We start from the raw sequence: 23709 nt of genomic DNA on the forward strand, positions 1-23709 counted from the left end.
TAGGGTATGTGCCCAGTAGTGGGATTGCTGGGTCATATGGTAGTTCTATTTTTAGTTTTTTTAAGAAACCTCCATACTGTTTTCCATAGTGGCTGTACCAATTTACATTCCCATCAGCAGTGCAGCAGGGTTCCCTTTTCTCCGCACCCACTCCAGCATTTATTGTTTCTGGATGTTTTGATGATGGCCATTCTGACTGGTGTAAGGTGATACCTCATTGTGGCTTTCACTTGCATCTCTCTGATGATTAGTGATGTTGAGCATCTTTTCATGTATTTGTTAGTCATCTGCATGTATATACAGTTTTAAAAGAAGTGGTTCACTCCCATTAGTACATTTGGCTTGATTAGATTCCTGGATTCTTATTTAGTATTCACATCTCTTTAAAGAAACAAAATTGAAAAGGAGAAACTGGAGCAAAAACTTTCATTTCCTCTCTATATTTTAAATGTTAGAAAAATTATCTAGTTAATAGAAAAGAACGTGAGTAAAGACCTCAGTCTACATCATGTAGAAAATGCATTTAATATTACCCAATATTTTAAAATAATATATAAAAACTTAACATTAGGAAGTATTGGATTTTCAGTGCATAAGTATACACAATAATTTAAAAGAGTAAAGACCAATAAATAGAATTAGATGCCAATGTTGTACTGCTCTACACCAAAACAAATTGGTTAAAATCTTGAAATAGAGACACACAGAATGTTACTTACAAACATAATAAAAGTAGAATGGTCAAATTTGTTATAGTTCCTAGACTGGCTCCATACCGATACCCCCATTCAGAAATGGTTGTTTCTAGGTTGGGAGATTACATTTTTAAAAGATGCCAGATGCTTTGGAAGATACATTTGGGTAATTAAAATTGTGGAGCCATATGGTATAGAGTTGTGTCTATGCTAAGTTTCTTAGTCTCAATTTTCTCATCTGAAAGTGTTGATTAAAAATGATATATGGCATATAGTATCTTTTCTTAATGTACCAGCTTTTATTATTATAAAATATATCATATTAAGAACAAAATGGGGAAATAAAAATCAGTAGAATTGACACATTTTCCATGTGGAGAATTACCCCGCATATACTATATTTTCTGTCTCAATTTTAGAGGAGTGGTAACTCTGTGGATGATACTCCTCAAAATAAAATATGAATCTTTGAAAAAGGATAGACCTTTCATCAAAAGTGTTTTCCGTAACCAACCGTTACTATTCCAATTTGCCACCTGCACAATGGGGCTGTTATCTTGTCCAAACAAATAACAATTTACCTACATCATAGAATAAAAAAGGTACTTTTTTACCCTGAGCTAAAGAATAGTCATTATATCTGTGTGACCTATGATATAATATTTTCACACAGATATAATATTATTTAAATGAATAATAGATGCTCTTAATACTACCTACTTAGGGTAATATTGAAATGAAAATATTACTATCATATCACAAGTTGAGAACATAGAATGTTTTCGTACATTCTAAGCAAATAAAATAATGACCTATATACTGATATTATTAGGAATATCATTCTATAAAACAGAAAAATGTTTGTTGCCATGTGTATTTTTGATGTAATAGTTTTACAAAAACTAGGATAACTAAGACCCTTAGAAAACACAATTGTCCATTATATAATAGGTTTATAAATATCAGTGAGACAATCATTTCCTGTGTAATATTCTTTTCACAGCATCTTGCACATCTCTGTTTCTCAGACTGTATATTAGAGGGTTTAGCATTGGTATTATAAGCATGTAGAGCAGAGCTACAACCTTGTTCATCTCTGGTGAGGAGATGACCCCAGGCTGGGCATACATGAAGAACACAGTCCCATAGAATAAACTCACCACTGCTATATGGGAGCCACAAGTGGAGAAGGTCTTACTCCTGCTACGAGTTGAGGGGATCTTTAGGACAGTGGAGAGGATGTACGCATAGGAAACCAGAATGACAGTTGTAGTGGTGACGGTGATGAGAGCAGAGAGAATAAATAGTACAATCTCATTCACAGAGGTGTCGACACAAGAGATCTTGATCAGGGCTGGGACATCACAGAAAAAGTGGTCCAATCTGTTTCCTCACAGAAACGTAGACTGAAGGTGAAACCTGTTTGGACTACAGAGTTGATGCAGCCGCAGATACAGGAGCCAGTTACCAATCGGACACAGACTTTCTGGGACATGTGCACAGGGTACAGGAGTGGGGAGCAAATGGCTGAGAATCGATCAAATGCCATGACAGCCAGAAGAAAGCACTCAGTGGTGGCAAACAGGGCAAAGAAGAAAAATTGGACCGCACAGCCTTTGTAAGAAATTTTCTTTTCATTAGACAAGAAGTTGGCTAAGGTTTTGGGAGCAATGACTGTGGAGTAGCAGAGATCTAAATAGGACAAGTTTCTAAGGAAGAAGTACATAGGTGTTTGAAGTCTAGAGTCCATCTTAATGACAATTACCATGCTGATATTTCCCACCACAGTGACCCCGTAGACCAGCAAGAACACTAGAAACAGGAGGATCTGTAGCTTTGGAGGGGTTCTGAATCCCAGCAGGATAAACTCAGTCACCTCCGAGAAATTCCTATTAAACTCACTCTTCATAGCTGAGATATAGGTAGGACTGGAGAGATGGTAAACAATGAAAGAAATGAATGATCAGAATCCTTGCTATAGTAAAAATAAGTAGGAACCAGCATGGAAAAAATCCCTTTCATATTATATTGTTCCCAATATTTTACAAAGTACCAATGAACATAAAGCGATTACAATTTTTAAAAAGTCTTCCTAGTGAAGAGTTCAGTCTGATTATTTAGCCTTTTTCAGATATGCTTAATTGCATATAGTGCAGATTTGCTCTCCAAGTGTGCTTTGGGAAAGTGGAAATTCTAAGAAAATATCTGGAAACAAGAGCCTTTTTCCACCCTCGATTTATTATCAGTCTACTGCTGTTCCAATTTGCCTCCCTTAATGGATGATATTTCTCACAGACATTATAATCCACTTAAGATTTTGCCTGGAATAAAACCATTCAATTCATGGTCTCATTTTAAATTTGATTTTTTAGTTTATCTACTATAGAAAAAATAATATATAAATATTGTGTCTGTCATATTAGGAGAAAGATTTCAGATCTTGACAAAAGCATGATCCTTTTACACATTAACATCATATCCTTATTTCTTTCCTTATTTTTGTCCCTATGATGATATACTCTCTTAGTGGCACAGTTTGCTGAAAACAGAATGATCCTTGCTTATATTTCCTAATCACAATGAAATCAGACTTTCTGTACTTCCCTTCTTACCTTCATTCCTTCCTGCTTCTTTCTTTCCTTTCTTCTCCCTTTTGCTCACTTTGGATTTTACAGATTGGAATGCAAGTGGAGAATTGTAAGATCTTTGACAGAGATTTTTGTGTCTTTTCAGAAACAGACAAATTTAATGAGAAATACAAAGATTCGTGCATATGAAGAATGGAAGGCACATTGGACAATTTAAAGATAGCTACAAAAGTAAAAATATGTATTCAAGCAAGCTTGCACTATATTTATTTAGATTTTTGCTATTATGACTATAAAATGTTCTTAGATAAAATACAGTTAGGTGTAAAGAAAGGAAGTAGTTTTTATTCTAATTTTATGAATGGGGAAATTGAGACAAAAACAGATTTGAGACATTTAGAATCATGATGTTGGGCAGCATAGTGGTTTATTATTCAATTATCTATCGTAAAATGTAAAAGAAAACTGACAAAAGATAAATTTTAAAACTCTCATACTATAGAAGTGTCTTTTATAATCTGATAAAATTTTATAATTTTGTATATATAAATTATATAAGCATAGGTATAGTAAATAAATTAAATTATATATGATCTAAATTATAAAATGTCATAAAGTTTCTTATAATTTTTGTTTGCTACGGTTTTGCTGTGGCTTTATTAATTGTGACATTAGTTTAAGACTTGGTGGAAAGTATATTAAAATCAATTTGGTGGTTACAATATCTATTTTTTGAATAAATTAAAGGTTAATGGAAATATTGACTGATAGATTTTAGAAGGCAGAGGAATGGTCAAAATAAACTTTGGCAGGGCTGTCAGCTGCAAAACGTGTACATTCCTTAAAATTCATTTTTTATATAAATTTTGTGGTTTCAAGAGAAAAATTGAAAAGAATGATATAGTTATCTAAAAGAGAAGAATGCTGAGAACAAACAACTTAAATATAAAATATATTCTCAAGATTGCAAGCTACCTTTCTTAGTGAAAACTCTACTATAGATACTATATAATACGTTCATGAAGAAACAAATTATGAAAAGAAGCAAACCTTTGTTCAACAAGAAGTTTTTCTGCAACATGGATTGCATTTTCTCACTCATAACTCAAATTGCTAGAGTAAAAAGGTACTAGCAAAAATTTTGGTTTCTGTCTCTCTCTTTTGTTTACTGAACTTTTCATTTATTAAACTAAAAAATATACCTGAAATGGGTCCTGAGAGAAATTCTGTCTTTGGGAGGTAGACCAGGTTGGTGGGCATTCCCTCTGCAAGATATTCATCAGGGACTAAGTTCTTTCTCACCTGTAATATGTTTTGTATCATAATGCAAAAATGAAAAATGAGAGAAGAAATTATTAATTAACCAACTCACAAGATCATTAGAAAGTTAAAAGCTCTCTCTAGAGGACTTGATAACTAAAGTTCTACTGACAGAACAACAACAGAAAAACCACACACATTTGGATGAGAAGCACTTGATTCTCCTTTTATTTTCATGATTTACAGTGAGAAACTTTCATGATTTTTCATTTGAATGTATTACAGCCCTTAGTTTAGAAACTCATTTCTTATATCCACTGTAGATACATCATGCTTACATAAAGATTAATACAGAGAATAATCTAAACAGTCAATGGAAGACCTGGGCGGGGGGTGGGGGGAAGAAGGTGATTTGAACTAACATACATTTTAGCAAGATCAGACAGTCATAGCTCCATCTATGATTTCAAGACATGAGAAGAGGTGGTATTAAAGGATCTCTTCAAGACTAGAACCACGGTGGGGTTTGCCCACTAGGTGCTAGAACCAAAAAGAGAAACACTCCAAGAAGCAGAGAGAAAGAAATACCCTGTATTCCTACAACCTCAGTTCTGCCTTTATAGTGTGAAAGCAGCCATAGACAATAGGTAAATGAATGAGTGCAAGGATTTGGCCCACAGGCTATATAGTTGGATGACCACTACTCTAGAATATGCTAAGATACCTCAAAACATGTTGGGAAAGAAGAAATCTTACATAAAATAATTTTTAAGACTCCACAGTTATGTTCTGTGCATTTCAAAATGTTCCTTGAGATCCTGATATTCTCCTGATAATACTTCCCTTTAGCTAGAAAACTTTGTTTGGTATTTCTTATAGTGCAGATTTGGCATAATACATTCTATTAGTTTTCCTTTATCCAAACAATTTATTATTCTGCCTTCAGTTCTAAAGTATGTTTTTTCCTGGATGTAGCATTTTCACTTGGTCTCCCCTCCTCCAATCTTTTAACACTTTAAAGATGGTATTCTATTGTCTTCTGGATGAATTTTTTGACAAAAAGCCTATGTTTTATTGCCTTCAGTAGGAGAAAGTGCAGATGAAGTATATTTTACTCAAAACTAGGGATGAAATTGAAAACATGTAATAGACAAGACAGTACAGGCATTGTCCAATCAGACAGATATTACAACCCTTCCCAACAGATGCCACCATGGAAAACTTCACTAGGACTTTGCCAGGTCAGACTGTCTGACTATCACCTATGCTTGAAAACTACCAGTGACTTTCATTTCTCATGGTGACCCAACCATCCTGTGGACTACTTCAAACAGATTACTTTAGAATTTTTCACTTGTTTCTGTGTCAAGGAAAGCAAACACCATTAAAGAACCTATCTCTATAAAAAGGCTGAATATTAAGTGTTTCACAGTAAATGAACTTTGTTTTCAAAAAAAACTCTATGCTTTAACTTTTGTTTGATGATATGTAATGTTTCTTTTTCCTTTGTACAGCTTTGACAATATTCTTTTTCACCCATTTTCAGACATATTATCCTGTTGTGCCTTCATTTGCTCTTCTTTCTGTTCCTCCTGCTTGGGTTTTTGTGAATTTTCTTGTATCTCTAGGTTTATAGTTGTCATCCACTTTGAAGAAATCTTTCCCCATTATAGTTTCTAATATTTTTCTGGCCTCTCATTTTCCAATTATATTTGTAATATTTTTTCAATCATCAATGAATGTCTGCTATTTGTTTTTCATTTTAAACCTATGCTTGTGTTTGATTTGTTTCAATTGCTGTGTATTAATGCTTAAAATCTTCTTGAATTATTTCCTTTTTCTTGGGAATTACCATGATTTGCTGCTTATTGTACAATATCTAAAGGTGGTTGGTTCATATAATTTCTACAGAGTTTATATTTTGTCATGGATGCAGATCTTATAGTAGTTATTCTTTCATGAGTAGATGTGGAAACATCTTAAATTCATTATTTTTTCAGTATTAAGTGATTTTTATATTCATAGTATAATAATATACTTCAGTAAGCTTTTATTATTCTTTGTATATTGAAATATGTTATTTGTTAATATTCTATCTAGATCTCTTGAGATTAAATTATTTAGGGAGGGATTGAGGCTGAAATGGCAAAGTAGAAACTCCCTGAACTCACCCCCTCCAAAGACATGGCCAAAGTACAACTACTTACAGAGCATCTATTTGTATGAACAACCTAAGGATTACCAGAAAAGATATTCCACATCTGAAGACATAAAGAGGAAATAACAATGAGACAGATAGGAGGGGCAGAGTCACACTGTAGTCAGAACCCACAGCTCTGGGTTGACGACCCACAAATGGAAGGTGTATTATCATTGTAGAGGTCCTCTCCAATGAATGGCATGGTACAAGCCCCACATCAGGCATCCCAGCCCAGGGGGTCCTGCACAAAGAAGTTAAGCCCTCTGAACATCTAGCTATGAAAATCTTCAGGCTTTTTATTCAGGAGAGCTGGAGGGCTATAGGAAACAGAGACGCCTCTGTTTAAGGGTGGACACAAAATGTCACACACTCCGAGTCCCACTGCACACTCAGTAACTTGAAAGAACCCTGACTCAGACCCACTTGCTGATCTTGGAAAGCCTCCTGGGGAAGCAGAAGGCAACTAGGGCAACACTGTGGGGAGGAAACACTGGAAGAAGCCATTTGAAGGAGCTCATTCTACAGAAATAACATCACCCTGGCAAGTGTCATTTTTGAAACTTCTCTTTAACCTATCAGCAAGGGGCGGGAGAGTGGGGGTAATCTCAGCAACCAGCTGCTCAGCTGCAGGCCCAAGCTCCACTGAAGTGACAGCCACCCAGGGACCTAGCCCCACCCTCTAGCAGGCCAGCATCACCCCGACTCCCCCTGGGCTAAGCTGGGGGACATGGCCCTGTCCTCCAACAGCAGCACTACCTACCACCCCAGGCTGCACAACCAATCTTGAGTATAGGCAGTCTTGCCTTCTAGTGGGCCCAAAGCCAATGTACAAGGCAAAGATTCATAGCCAACTGGTCTGGGGGCTAGCCCTACCTACGAGCATGCCTACTATAGTCAGCCCTGCCCTAACAGTAGGGTGCATGCAGCCCATATGAGGACAACACTAGAGCATATACCTCTGGTGACCAGAGGAGAGAGTGCTGCCATGTCTTATTGGGTATTTTCTACTTAAGATCACTTCTTCAAGATTGGGAAATGTAACTTACGTACATAAAAATACGTACAGAATTGGGCAAAATAGGAAGACAGTAAAATACATTCCAGATGATGAAACAAGAGGAAACCTTAGGAAAAGAACTAAATGAAGTGGAGATAAGCAGTCTAATTGATAGAGTTGAACGTAATGATCTAAAGATGCTCACTGAACTCAGGGGAAGAATGGATGAACACACTGAGAATTTCAGCAGAGTTAGAAAATAAATAAAAGTCAAACAGAGCTGAAGAATACTGTAACTGAAATAAAAACTACACCAGAAGGAATCAACAGTAGATTAGGTCATACAGAGGAATGGATTGGTGCTCTGGAAGACAGGTCAGTGGTAATCACCCATGACAAATAGAAAAAAGAAGAAAAGAATGTTAAAAAATGAGGATAGTTTAAGAGACCTTTGGGACCACAAGAGCATATCAACATTCACAATATAGAGGTACCAGAAGGAAAAGAAAGAGAAAGGGAAGGAAACCTTATCTGAGGAAATAATGGCAAAAAATTCCCTATCTGGGGAAGGAAACAGACACCCAGGTTCAAGAAGCAAGAGTTTCAAATAAGATGAATTCATAGATCCACACCAAGACACATTAAAATTAAAATGTCAACTAATAAAGATAATGAGAAAATATTAAAAACAGTGAGACAAAAGCAACTAGTATGTTCACAGGAACTTACATAAGACTATCTGCTGAATTTTTAATGGAAAATAGTCCAGAAAGGAGTAGCATGGACATGATATATTCAAAGTGATGAAAGGAAAAAACCTACAACTAAGACTACTCTACCCAGCAATGAAATCATTCAGATTTGAAGAAGAGATAAAGATTTTTGAAGACAGACAAAAGTTAGCAGGGTTAAGTATCACTAAATTGGCCTTTACAGGCATCGTTAAAGGGACTTCTGTAAGTGGAGATGGAAAGGCCACACTAGAAATGGGAAAAGTATAAAAGAAAAAAATCTCGTTGGTAAAGAAAAACATAGAGTAAAAGCAGTAGATCAACTACTTATAAAGCTAGTAAGAAGGTTAAAAGACAAAAGCAGTAAAATAATTTATACTCACAATATGTAAAAAAGTATACAAAAGGAAAAGATGAAAATATGATGTAAAAACCATTAAATGTGGGACAGTGATTAAAACTGTGGGTTGTTAGAATACATTCAAACTTAAGAGATCATCAGTTAAAATAATATGTATAGAGAAATATATCTATAGATATTTATATATTGGGCTACCCAAAATTTTTGTTTGGGTTTTTCTGTGAGATGTTATGGAAAAACTTGAACAAACTTTTTGGCTAAACCAGTAGTTAGCTAGCTAGCTAGATTGATGTTGTTATATATGAACCTCATGGGAACAACAAATCAAAAGCTTGTAATACATACACACACCAAACAAAAAAAAAAACAGAATTCACAAATAATGCCAAATATAGTTATTTCATCACAAAGGAAATGAGCAAAAGAAAAAAAGGAATGAAAAACGGCCAGAAGACAATTAACAAGTGGCAATAAGTCATACCTATACATACTTGCTTTTAATGTAAATAGACTAAATGCTCCAATCAAAACACATAAAGTGGCTGAAAGTACACCGAAACAAGACCTATATATATATTGCCTACAAGAGACTCACTTCAGATCTAAAGACACACAACAGACTGAAAGTGAGGGGATGCAATAAGTATCCCATGCAAATGCTGACACACAAACAAACAAAAGCTGAGGTGGCAATACTTACATAAGACGAAATAGACTTTAAAACAGAGATAGTAACAATACAAATAAAAACATTGCATAATGATAAAGGGATTGATTGAACAAGTAGATATAACATTTGTAAATACATATCAACCCAACACAAGAGCACATAAATGTATAAACAAATGTTAACAAACATAAAGGGAGAAATTGACAGTAACACAATAGGAGTAGGGGACTTTAACATCCCACATACATCAACAGGCAAATCATACAGACATTAAATCAAAAAGAAAACACTTACCTTAAATGGTACCTTAAATGAGATGGAATTTATATATATACATTTCATCCAAAAACTGGAGAATACACACTCTTTTCAAGTGTAAACATAAACCTTCTTCAGGATAAATCACATACTAGGCCAAAAAACAAGTCTCAGTAAAGTTAGGAAGGCTGAAATCATATCAAGCATTTTTTCTGACCACAATTCTATGAGACTAGAAATCAACTATAAGAAAAAAACTACAAAAACAAAAACACGTGGAGATGAAAAAATATGCTATTGAATAACCAATGGGTCAGTGAGAAATCAAAGAGAAAATCCAAATTACTGGAGACAAATGAAAATGAAAATCAATGTTCCAAATTGTAAGAAGCAGCAAAAGAAGTCCCAAAAGGGAAGTTTATACTGGTACAATCCTACCTCAGGAAAGAGGAAAAATTTCAAAGAAACAATCTAATCTTATACGTAAAGGAATTGGAAAAAAGAAAAAAGAAAAACAAACTCCTACAAAGTGAGTAGTGGGAAAGAAATAATAAACAACGTGAGTAGTAGGAAAGAAATAATAAAGATCAGAGCAGAAATAAATAAAATAGAGACTAAAAAACAATAGAAAAGACCAATGAAACAAAGATCTGGTCCTTTGAAATGGTAAACAAAGTGATCACCTTTAAAGCCAAACTCATCAGAAAAAAAGAGAGAGAACCCAAATATAAAAATTATAAACAAAAGAGAAGTTACAAACAGCACAGAAATAAAAGAATTATAAAACATTACTAAGAACAATTATGTCAATAAAATGGACAACTTAAAAGGACAGATTCCTACAAATGTATTGTATCCCCAGACTGAATCAAGAAGAAACAGAAAACATGAACAAACTGATTGCCAGTAGTGAAACTGAATCAATAATAAAATCCTCCTAACAACCAGAAGCCCAGACCATACAGCTTCACAAGTTAACTAACAAACATTTAAAGAAGAGTTAACACCTATCCTTCTCAAACTATTCCAAAACATTGAAGAGGAAGGAACAACTTCCAAACTCATTCTGTGAGGTCAACATCACCCTGATGACAAAACCATACATGACAACACAAAAAAGAAAAGTACAGGCCAACATCACTGTTAAATATAGATGCAAAAATCCTCAACAAAATATTAGGAAAAAAATTCAACAAAACATTCAAAGGTTCATACACCATCTTCAAGTGGCATTTACCCCCAGCATGCAAGAATGGGTCAATATGAACAATTCAATCAGTGTGATCACCTTATTAACTAATTGAAAATAAAAGTTATATGATCATATCAATAGGTGCACAAAAGACTGTTGACAAAATTCAACATCCACTTGTGATAAAAATGCTCAACCATGAGGGTCTAGAGGAAACGTATCTCCACATAATGAAAGCTACGTATTACAAACCCCAGCCAACCTCATATTTAGCAATGAAAAGCTGAAAGCACTTCCTCTAAGATCAGGAATAATACAAGTATAATCAGACAAAACAAAGAATCCAAATTGGAAAAAAAGGAATAAAACTGTCAGTGTTTCCAAATGATATGATACTATATATAGAAAATCATAAATATGCCACCAAAAAAACTCTCAGAGCTAATAAATGAATTCTGTAAAGTCACAGGATAAAATTAATATACAGAAATCTGTAGCATTTCTATACACTAACCACAAACTGTCAAAAAGAGAAATTAAGAAAAATCCAATTTAGACTTGCATCAAAATGAATAAAGAAAATAGGTTTAAATCTAAGGAGGTAAAAGATCTGAACTTGGAAAATTGTAAGATACTGATGAAAGAAATTGAAGACAACACAAACAAACAGAAAGATATCCATGCTTATGGATTGCAAGAATTAATATTGTTCAAAAGACCATGCTACCCAAGGCAATCTACATATTCAGTGCAATCCCTATTAAAATACCAATGCATATTTAAATAGAACTATCACAAGTAATTCTAAAAATTGTTAGGAAACATGAAAGATCCCAAATAGGCAAAACAATCTTGAGAAAGAAGGACAAAACTGGAAGTATCATGATCCTGTATTTCAAACTATACTACAAATCTAAGTAATCAAAACAGAATGGTACTAGCACAAAAACAGACACATAGATCAATGGAACAGAATAGAGAGCCCAGAAGTAAACCCAGGTTTATACGTCAATTAACCTACAATAAAGGATGCAAGAATACACAATGGGGAAAAGACAGAGCCTTCAATAAATGATGCTGAGAAACTTGGATAGCTACATGCAAAAGAATCAAACTGGACTACATTCCCATACCATATACAAAAATAAACTCAAAATGGATAAAAAACTTAAATGTAAGATCCAAAACCATAAAACTCCAAGAAGAAAACATAAGTAGTATGCTCTGTGACATCAGCCTTAGAAATATTTTTGGGGGGTGGTGGGTATCTGTCTCCTCTGGCAAGGAAAACAAAAGCAAAAATAAACAAATGGGACTACATTAAACCAATAATCTTGCATAGTGAAGGAAACTATCAACAAAATGCAAAAGGGGGCTACTGAATAGAAGAAAATATTTGCAAACAATATATCTGATAAGAGGTTAGTATCCAAAATATACAAAAATTTCATGCAACTCAACTTCAACAAAACAAAACAGAAACAACCCAATTAAAAAACAGGCAGAGAACCTGATTAGCCATTTTTTAAGAGACATACAGATGGTCAACATCCCTTAGCTAACCTCAATTAATATTTTCCTGTTTAGAATACCTAAACTGCTTTCTCTTTGTATACTGATTAAATTTTTAATAATACTGCATTATAATAAAGAGAAAATCTGGTCCCACATATTTGTGCTATCTATATGCTTTAAAAAGCCAGATAAATTCTAAAAATACTTTTTAATTTAAAGTGTGATCTTCTAAAAATAAGATTAAAATTGTTATTAAAATATTTAACAAAAATGATGTGCACATAAAATTGGCATTATTAAAGAGTATTATGTCTCTGATTTTAATGTAGTCTTTAGTCACACTAATTTTTGAAGAATTTTTAAATATAAATCCTAATCTCAAATATTTTTACTAAGGATTTTAAAATAATTATATTGAATGCTATCATTTCTTCTGTTGTATTTTCTGTTTGGTATTTAAATATAGGAAAACAGAATTAGCAACCATTATCTGACTTTGAATTTGTGGTTTTTTTTAATTTTTATTGAAGTACAGATGCTTTATAACATTGTGTTAGTCTCTACTGTACAGCAAAGTGTATCAGTTATATGTATACATGTATCCCCTCTTTTTTGGATTTCCTTCCCAATTAGGTCACCACAGAGAATTGAATAGTGTTCCCTCTGCTATACAGTAGGTTCTCATTAGTTATCTATTTTATACATAGTATCAATAATGTATATATGTCAATCCCAATCTCCCAATTCATCCCACCCCCTACTTTCCCCCTTGGTGTCCATATGTTTGTTCTCTACGTCTGTATCTATATTTCTGCTTTGAAAATAGGATTGTCTATACCAAACTTTTCAGGTTCCACATGTCAGCATTAATATATTTGTTTTTCTCTTTCTGGCTTACTTCACTCTGCATGACATTCTCTAGGTCCATCCACGTCTCTACAGATGGCCCAATTTCATTCTTTTTTATAGCTAATATTCCATTGTACCACATCTTCTTTATCCATTCCTCTGTTGATGGACATTTAAGTTCCTTCCATGTCCTGGCTATTGTAAATACTGCTGCATTGAACTTTGGGGTGCACAGCCTTTTTGAATTATGGTTTTCTTTGGGTATATGTCCAATAGTAGGATTGCTGGGTCACATGGTAGTTGTATTTTTAGTTTTTTAAGGAACCTTCATGCTGTTCTCCATCATGGCTGAATCAATTTACATTCCCACCAACAGTGCAAGAGGGTTCCCTTTTCTCCACACCCTCTCCAGCATTTACTGTTTGTAGATTTTGTGATGATGGCCATTCTGACTGGTGTGAGTCGATATCTCATTTTAGTTTTGATTTGCATTTCTCTAATGATTAGTGATGTTGAGCATCTTTTCATGTGTTTGTTGGCCATCTATGTATCTTCTTGGGAGAAATATCTATCTATGGCTTCCACCCATTTTTTGATTGGGTTGTTTGTTTGTTTCTTTGTTTTTGATATTGAGCTGTAAGAGCTGTTTATATATTTTGGCGATTAATCCTTTGTCTGTTGGATCATTTGCAAATATTTACTCCTATTTTTAGGGTTATCTTTTTGTCTTGTTTATGGTTTCCTTTGCTGTGCAAAAGCTTTTAAGTATAATTAGGTCCCATTTGTTTATTTTTGTTTTTATTCTCATTACTCTAGGAGATACATCAAGAAGGATCCTGCTGTGATTTATGCCAAAGAATATCCTGCCTATGTTTTCCTCTAAGAATTTTAGAGTGTCTTGCTTTACATATAGGACTTTAATCCATTTTGAGTTTATTTTTGTGTATGGTGTTAGGGGATGTTTTAATTTCATTCTTTTCCATGTAGCTGTCCAGTTTTCCCAGCACCACTTATTGAAGAGGCTGTCTTTGCTCCACTGTATGTTCTGGCCTCCTTTGTCATAAATTAGGTGATCATAAGTGCGTGGGTTTATCTCTGGACTTTCTATCCTGCTCCATTGTTTTTTTGCCAGTTCCATACCATCTTGATTACTGTAACCCTGTAGTATAGTCTGAAGTCAAGAAGTCTGATTTCTCCAGCTCCATTTTTTTTTCTCAAGATTGCTTTTGCTATTCGATGTCTTTTGAGTTTCCATACGAATTTCAAAATTTTTGGTTCTAATTCTGTGACAAACTCCCTTAGTAATTTGATAGGGATTGCATTGAATCTGTGGATTGCTTTGGGTAGTATACTCATTTAAACAAAATTGATTCTTCCAATCTAAGAACACAGTATAATTCTCCATCTGTTTGTGTGGTCTTTGATTTCTTTCATCAGTATCTAGTTTTCTGCATACAGGTCTTTTGCCTCCTTAGATAGGTTTATTCCTAGGTATTTTATTCTTTTTCTTGCAATGGTAAATGTGATTATTTCCTTAATTACTCTTTCTGATCTTTTGTTGTTAGTATATAGGAGTGCAAGAGAATTTTGTGTATTAATTTTGTATCCTGCAACTCTACTAAATTCACTGATTAGCTCTAGTAATTTTCTGATGCTTTCGGATTTTCTATGCATATATTATATCATCTGCAAACAATGACAGTTTTACTTCTTTGCCAATTTGGATTCCTTTCATTTCAATTTCTTCTCTGATCGCCATGGCTAGTACTTCAAAACTATCTTGAATAATAGTGGTAAGAGTGGGCACCCTTGCCTTATTCCTGATCTTAGAGGAAATGCTTTCAGTTTTTCACCACTGAGAATAATGTTTGCTATGTGATTGTCACATATGGCCTTTATCATGTTGAGGTAGTTTCCCTCTATACCCACTTTCTGGAGAGTTTTTGTCATAAATGGGTGTTGAATTTTGTCAAAAGCTTTTTCTGCATCTATCGAAATGATCATATGGGTTTTATTCTTCAATTTGTGAATATAGTATATCACATTGATTTGTGTATATTGAAGATTCCATGCATCCCTGAGATAAATCCCAATGACCACTGTGTATGATCCTTTTAATGTGTTGACGGATTCAGTTTGCTAGTATTTTGTTCAGGAGTTTTGTGTCTCTGTTCATCAGTGATATTGGCCTGTAATTTTCTTTTTTGTAGTATCTTTGTCTTGTTTTGGTATCAGGGTGGTGGTGGCCATGTAGAATGAGTTTGGGACTGTACCTCCATCTGCAATTTTTTGGAACAGTTTGAGAAGGATAGGGGTTAACTCTTGTCTAAATATTTGATAGAATTTGCCTGTGAAGCCATCTGGTCCTGGACCTTTGTTTCTTGGAAGATTTTTTTTTAAGAACTTTTATTGGGATACAGTTAACAGACAATAAACAGCATATGTTTAGAGTGTATAATTTGGTATCCCAATCTCCCAATTCATTCCCCAACAACCCTCCCCACTTTCCCCACTTGGTGTCCATGTGTTTGTTCTCTACACCTGTGTCTCTATTTCTGCCTTGCATTTCCTCTTTCATAGTTGTTAGCATTTGCCTTATGTATTGAGGTGCTCCTATATTGGGTGCATATATATTTATAATTGTTATCTCCTCTTCTTGCATTGATCCCTTGATCTTTATGTAATATCCTTTCTTGTCTCTTGTAACATTTTTTATTTTAAAGTCTATTTTATCTGATATGAGTATTGCTACTCCAGCTTTCTTTTGATTTCCATTTGCATGGAATATCTTTTTCCATCCCCTCACTTTCTGTCTGTATGTGTGCCTAGGTCTGAAGTGGGTCTCTTGTAGACAGCATATATATGGGTCTTGGTTTTGTATCCATTCAGCCAGTCTGTGTCTTTTGGTTGGTGCATTTAGTCCATTTACATTCAAGGTGATTATCGATATGTATGTTCCTAGTACCATTTTCTTAATTGTTTTGTTGTTGTTTTTATAGGTCCTTCTCTTCTCTTATGTTTCCCACTTAGAGAAATTCCTTTAGCATTTGTTGTAAGGCTGGTTTGGTGGTGCTGAATTCTCTTAGCTGTTGCTTGCCTGTAAAGCTTTTGATTTCTCCATCCAATCTGAATGAGATCCTTGCTGGGTAGAGTATTCTTGGTTGTAGGTTCTTCCCTTTCATCACTTGAAATATATCATGCCACTCCCTTCTGGCTTGCAGAGTTTCTGCTGAGAAACCAGCTGTTAACCTGATGGGAGTTCCCTTGCATGTTATTTGTTGTTTTTCCCTTGTTGCTTTTAATAACATTTCTCTGTCTTTAATCTTTGTCAGCTTGACTACTATATGTCTTGGCATGTTTCTCCTTGGATTTATCCTACCTGGGACTCTCTGCACTTCCTGCACTTGGGTAGCTATTTCCTTTCCCATGTTAGGGAAGTTTTCAACTATAGTCTTTTCCAATATTTTCTCAGGTCCTTTCTCTCTCTCGTCTCCTTCTGGGACCCCTGTAATGCGAATGTTGGTGCATTTAACATTGTCCCAGAGGTCTCTTAGGCTGTCTTCAGTTCTTTTCATTCTCTTTACTTTCTTCTGTTCCATGACAGGGATTTTCACCATTCTGTCTTCCAGGTCACTTATTCGCCCTTCCACCTCCGTTAATCTGCTATTGGTTCCTTCTAGTGTATTTTTATTTCCATTATTGTGTTGCATATCTCTGTTTGTTTGCTCTTTAATTCTTCTAGATCTTTGGTAAACTTATTGATCTTTGCATCCAGTCTTTTTTCAAAGTCCTGGATCATCTTCACTATCATTATTCTGAATTCTTTTCTGTAAGGGAGCCTATCTCCTCTTCATTTAGTTGTTTTTCTGGGGCTTTATCCTGTCGCTTCATCTGGTACAAAGTCCTCTGCTTTTTCACTTTCTCTATCTTTCTGTGGCTGTGGTTTTCAATTCTGCAAGACAAAATACTGTTGATACTGCTTGATGCTGCTGTCTGCCCTCTTGTGGAGGAAGCTATCTAAGAGCCTCCTGTGTGCTTCCTGATGGGAGGAACTGATGGTGGGTAGGGCTGGGTGGGCGGAGCTCCGTAAAGCTTTAATCTGCTTGTCTGCTAATGGGTGGGGCTGTGTTCACACCTTGTTGGTTGTTTGGCCTGAGGCCACCTAGCGCCAGAGCCCACAGGCTCTTTGGTGGGGCTAATGGCAGGCTCTGGGAGGGCTCACACCAATAAGCACTTCCCAAAACCCCTGCTGCCAGTGCCCCTGCCTCCTCGGTGAGCCACAGCTGCCCCCCACCTCTGCAGGCAACCCTCCAACACCAGCAGGTAGGTCTGGTTCAGGCTCCTATGGGGTCACTGCTCCTTCCCCCTGGGTCCTGATGAACACATTTTTTCGTGTGTGCTCCAAGGGTGGAGTCTCTGTTTCCACCAGTCCTGTGGAGGTCCTGCAATCAAATCCCGCTGGCTTTCAGGGTCTGATTCTCTGGGGATTCCTCCTCCCGTTGCTGGACTCCCAGGTTGGGAAGCCTGATGTGGGGCTCAGAACCCTCACTTTAGTGGGTGGACTTCTGCAGTATAACTGTACTCCAGTTTGTGAGTCACCCACCCAGCATTTATGGGATTTGATTTTAACGCGATTGCGCCCCTCCTGCTGTCTCATTGTGGCTTCTCCTTTGTCTCTGGATGTGGGGTGTCTTTCTTGGTGAGCTCCAGTGTCTTTCTGTCGATGATTGTTCAGCAGTTAGTTGTAATTCTGGTGCCCTTGCAAGAGGGAGTGAGCGCACGTCCTCCTACTCCACCATCTTAATCTGAACCTCCCACTTTTCTTTTGGAAGATTTCTAATCACAGTTTCAATTTCATTACTTGAGATTGTGCTGTTCATATTTTCTATTTCTTCCCAGTTCAGTCTTGGAAAGATCTACCTTTCTAAGAATTCGTCCATTTCTTTGAGGTTCTCCATTTTATTGGCATATAGTTGCTTGCAGTAGTCTCATAATTCTTTCTAATTCTGTGATATTAGTTGTAGCCTCTCCTTTTTCATTTCTAATTTTATTGATTTGAGTCCTCTTCCTTTTTTTCTTGATGTATCTGAATAAAGGGTTGTCAGTTTTGTTTATCTTCTCAAAGAACAAGCTTTAAGTTTTATTGATCTTTGCTATTGTTTTTGTTTGTTTATATTTCATTTATTTCTGCTCTGATCTTTATGATTTTTTCCTTCTTCTAAATTCAGATTTTGTTTGATTTTTATCTAGTTGCTTTAGGTGTAAGGTTATGTGCTTTATTTGAGATTTTTCTTGTTTCTTGAGGTAGGATTGTGTTGCTATAAATTGCCCTCTTAGAACTGCTTTTGTTGCATACCATAGGTTTTGGGTCATCACGTTTTCATTGTCATTTGTTCCTAGGTATTTTTTGACTTCCTCTTTGATTTTTTTCAGTGATGTCTTGATTATTAAGTAGCATATTGTTTAGCATCAATGTGTTTGTTTTTTACATTTTTTTCTGTAATTGATTTCTAATCTCATAGTGTTCTGGTCAGAACATGTGGCCAGAAGATGCTTGATACAATGTCAATTTTCTTAAATTTACATAGGCTTGATTTGTGACCCAAGATGTGATCTATCTTGGAGAATGTTCTGTGTGCACTTGAGAAGAAAGTGTATTCTGCTGCATTTGGATGCATTGTTCAATAAATATCAATTAAGTCTTTCTTGTCTAATATGTCATTTAAGGCTTGTGTCTCCTTATTAATTTTCTCTTGGATGATCTATCCATTGGTGTAAGTGGAGAGTTAAAATCCCCCATTATTATTGTGTTACTGTCGATTTCCCCTTTTATGCCTGTTAGCATTTCCCTTATATAGAGAGGTACTCCTATGTTAGGTGCATAAATATTTACAACAGTTGTATCTTTTTCTTGGATTGATCCCTTGTTCATTATGTAGTGTCCTTCCTTGTCTCTTGTGGCAGTCTTTATTTTAAAGTCCATTTTGTCTGATGTGAATATTGCTACTCCAGCTTTCTTTTGATTTCAATTTGTATGGGATATCTTTTTCCATCCCTTCATTTTTAGTTTGTATGAGTCCTTAGATATGATGTGGGTCTCTTGTAGACAACAAATATATGGGTCTTGTTTTTGTATCCATTCAGCCAGTCTATGTCTTTTGGTTGGAGCACTTAATCCATTTACAATTAAGATAATTATCCATATGTATGTTCCTGTTACCATTTTCTTAATTGTTTTGAGTTTGTTTTTGTAGATCTTTTTCTTCTTTTGTGTTTCCTACCTAGAGAAGTTCTTTTAGCATTTGTTGCAAAGCTGTTCTGGTGGTGCTGGATTCTCTTAGTTTTTGCTTGTCTGTAAAGCTTTTGATTTCTCCATCAAATCTGAATGAGAGCCTTGCTGGTTAGAGCAATGTTGGTTGCAGATTTTTTCCTTGAATTACTTTAAATATATCCTGCCACTCCCTTCTGTCCCGCAGAATTTCTTCTGAAAGATCAGTTGATAACCTTATGGAGACTCACTTGTGTGTTATTTGTTGCTTTTCCCTTGCTGCTTTTAATATTTTTTCTTTGTTTTTAATTTTTGATGGTTTGATTAATATCTGTCTTGGTGTGTTTCTCCTTGAGTTTATCCTGTATGGAAATCTCTGCACTTCCTGGACTTGATTATTTACTTTCCCATGTTAAGGAAATTTTCAACTATAATCTCTTCAGATATTTTCTCAGACCCTTTCTCTTTCTCTTCTTCTTCTGGGACCCCTATAATTCAAATGTTGGTACATTTACTGTGGCCCAAAGGTGTCTGAAACTGTCCTTAGTAATTTTTATTCTTTTATCTTTGTTCTGCTCCATGGCAATTATTTCCACCATTCCATCTTCCTGCTCACTTATTCGTTCTTCTGCCTCAGTTATTCTGCTGTTCGTTCCTTCTAGTTCCATTCCATTCTTTCAATTACTGTGTTGTTCGTCACTGTTGGTTTGTTCTTTAGCTCCTCTAAGTCCTTGTTAAACATTTCTTATATTTTCTTCATTTTATTTCTGAGATTTTGGATCAGCATACTCTGAATTCTTTTTCAGGTAGTTTGCCTATTTCCTCTTCATTTATTTGGTCATGTGGGTTTTTAACTTGCTCCTTCATCTGCAGCATATTTCTCTGTCTTCTCATTTTGTCTAACTTACTGTGTTTGAGGTCTCCTTTCTATAGGCTACACAGTCATAGGTCCTCTTGCTCCTTGTTTCTGCCCCCAGCAGTTGAGTTTGGATCAGTGGCTTGTGTAGGCTTCCTGGTGGGAGGGAATGGTGCCTGCATTCTGTTGGCATTGAGTGGATCTCTTCCCTCGGATTCACAGAGCCACATCGGGTGGTGTGTTTTGAGGTGTCTGTGGGCTTAGTACCACTTTAGGCAGCCTGTCTGCTGATGGGTGGGATTGTATTCCTGTCTTGCTTGTTTTTTGGCATGGAGTGTTCAGAACTGGAGCCTGCAGGCAGTTGCATGGAGCTGGGTCTTAGAGTTGAGAAGGAGACCTCCAGGAGAGCTCTTGCCAATTAATATTCACTGGGGCCAGGAATTCTCTGGCATTCCAGCATCTTGAACTCAGCACTCGCACCCCAGAGGCTCAGGCATGACCCCAGCCTAGGAACCAAGACCCCTCAAGCCACATGGCTCAGCAAAAAAGGGGAAGAAAAGAAAAAAAATGGTGGGAAGAAAACAAAAACAAACTGATGAAAAAACTGAAGACAAATAGCAAAGACAAAAACAAGCAAATAGCAAAAGCAACAATTTAAAAAAATGCAAAAGGATGAACAAACAAAGCCTCAAACGAATTGTAAAAGCAAAACCAAAGAAAAATAAGCAAAAAAACAAAAAAAACCCAAACACACATACAAAATAAGAAACAAAAACAGAGAAAACAAGAGAACAACCAGACAATCAAAAGAATCCCAAAATAAAATCAAAGAATTAAAAACAAAACTAATGAAAACAAAAAGCAAAAAAAACAGACAAAAAGAGAATGCAAAGTGAAGGAAAAAGCAGAGGAAACAAAACAAACACAAAAATGGTTAAAAATAAATTTAAAAGATTTTAAAAGATAAGAACAAGTAGAATAAAAAAAGATAAAAACAAAATAGAACAAAGGAGAGAAATAGAACAACAAAAATCAGCATAGAAATATAAAAAATAAAAAAGATATTAAAAAATTTAAAAACTAAATAAAAATAAAAGCAAATAATAATTAAAAGACAACAACAGAACAAAACAAAACATAAAAAAAATAGTAATAATTATATTTTTCCAGATTCTCAGCTCTCAGTGTCCTTGCCCCTACCTGTGAGTCACAGCCAACCTCCACCTCCCCAGGAGCCCCTCCAAAACCTCTATGCAGGACTCTGGTCCCTCTATGGTCACTGTCTGGGCAGCCAGACTCTGACCTGGCCCAACTCCCACAATTACTAGTCCCCAAAGTCCACAGCTGCTAGAGCTAGATCAATTTCAGTTGTGGAAACACTCATTGTCCATTCAGACATTCCATAGATGCAGGGTTTACCAAGCAAATTTCAGGGATTTAATCTGTGACTTGTGCACCTTCATGGAAGGATTTTTATTCTTCTTTCTTCATTGCCCCCCCACCCCCGGGGCTCAGCTTTGATTTTAGCCCCGCCTCTGTGTGTGGGCCACCCACAGGAGTCTGCTCCCTCCACTGCCCTCAGCACTTAGGTCTGCCCCAGTGAGGGAGGTGCATGAACTGCCTGGGTCACGGGGGCCCGGGTAGCAAGTGTGTGGGTAGCAAGTGTCTAGCCCTCATGGGAGCATTTCCTAGTGCCTGGTGGCAGGCATAAGAATATCAGCCCTGATAGGGGTTCTATCTTGCACCTGCTGGCAGTCACAAGCAGGCCAGCCCTGGTAGGAGTGTTTGCTAGCACCTGGCAGGACAGGGGGCCAGTGCATGGGGAGAGAGAGGCTGCAGTGGTGGCTCCACTCACCCTGCACATGGCACTTAACAGTGGCACCTTGATTCTGTGGCAGTCTATGTTTCCTCCACAGTCATTCCCAGTTGTGGAATTCTTCCCTCCCGTCCCTTCAGGGTGTCTCCATGCAGTCAACAGCGGTCCTCCCTATGGATTTGCTCTCCAGTCCCCATGTTCTAACTCTCAGCCCCTCTGTGCACCGGCAGACACACGTCCCAGTCTGGGACATGCAGGACTGTGGCATGGACCATCTGTGTAGGTCTCACTCTTTCCAATCTGCCACAGACCAGCTGTTTCACACTCCTTCAACAGCCTCAGTTGCTCCCTTTCTGTCCCAACTGATTTCCCCATTAGTGAGGGGCTTCCCTGGATGCAGGAACTTCTCCTTTGCTTCAGCTTCCCCCCAGGGGTGCAGATCGGTCCTGTTTCCTCTCCTCTTATTTTTCCCTTCTTTCTTTCATCCTACCTGGTTATGTGTGGATCTTTCTTGTCCTTTCCAGTGTCCAAGTGATACCATGCACCTCAGATTGGGTCTTGAACCCACATGCCAGGACTCAAACCCAGCCAAACCCAGATTGGGACTTGAACCCACACGGCCAGGACTCAAGCCTGGCCAAAACTCAGATTGGGACTCAAACCCCTGTGGCCAGGACTCAAACCTGGCCAAAACCCTGATTGTGACTTGAACCCATGGTCTTTTAATTTAGATTCACTCACCTAGTGTCTAGACTTGCTGAGGCTCAAGTTCTTGATGTCTCATAGCAGAAAGAATTCAGTGAGAGTCAAAGTGATAGGTAAAACTTGTATTTATTTAGAGAGAAACACACTCCACAAAGTGTGAGCCATCTCAGAAGGTGAGAAAGGCCCCAGGGTATGCAATTGTCGGTTTTTATAGGGGTAGGTCACTTCATAGGATAATGAGTGGGAGGAGTATTCCAGCTATTTCAGGAAGGGTTGGGGATTTCCAGGAATTGGGCCACCACCCACATTTTGATCTTTATGGTCTGCCTTGGAACTGTCGTGGCGCCTGTGGGTGTGTCATTTAGAAGTCCACTTGTCTGCCATCTTGAACCCATTGGTTCTGATCAGTTTATGTCATGTCCTTGGCCTATGTCATTCTTTCAAAGGTTGTGCCCTGCCTCCTTCCCTCCTGTTTCACAAGGTCTTCTGCTAGTGTTCAGCCAGTATTCCTAGAATTATTCCATCTGTTGGTGTATTCATGATGCATTTGTGGACAGAGGTGAACTCCACATCCTCTGACTCCTCAGCTTTCTTGGTTTCTTCTCCGAATTTGTGATATAGAGGACATTTGTCATATTGTGAAATATGCCTACATCAAGAAATACAGGCAATCATAATTTGAAGTGAATTTTTGTCTTTTTAAAATCAAAACAAGTGTAATTTACTACATAATTTAAAAGATTTATCT

At 36.6% G+C, this 23709-nt stretch overlaps 1 pseudogene; it reads right to left on the minus strand.

Annotated features, from left to right (window-relative positions):
• Positions 1–1669: 1669 nt before the first annotated feature.
• LOC130833707 (olfactory receptor 12-like) lies at positions 1670–2604 on the minus strand (annotated as a pseudogene).
• Positions 2605–23709: the final 21105 nt, after the last annotated feature.

This window comes from Hippopotamus amphibius, chromosome 12, assembly GCF_030028045.1.
Source record: "Hippopotamus amphibius kiboko isolate mHipAmp2 chromosome 12, mHipAmp2.hap2, whole genome shotgun sequence".
In the NCBI taxonomy this organism is placed as follows: domain Eukaryota; kingdom Metazoa; phylum Chordata; class Mammalia; order Artiodactyla; family Hippopotamidae; genus Hippopotamus; species Hippopotamus amphibius.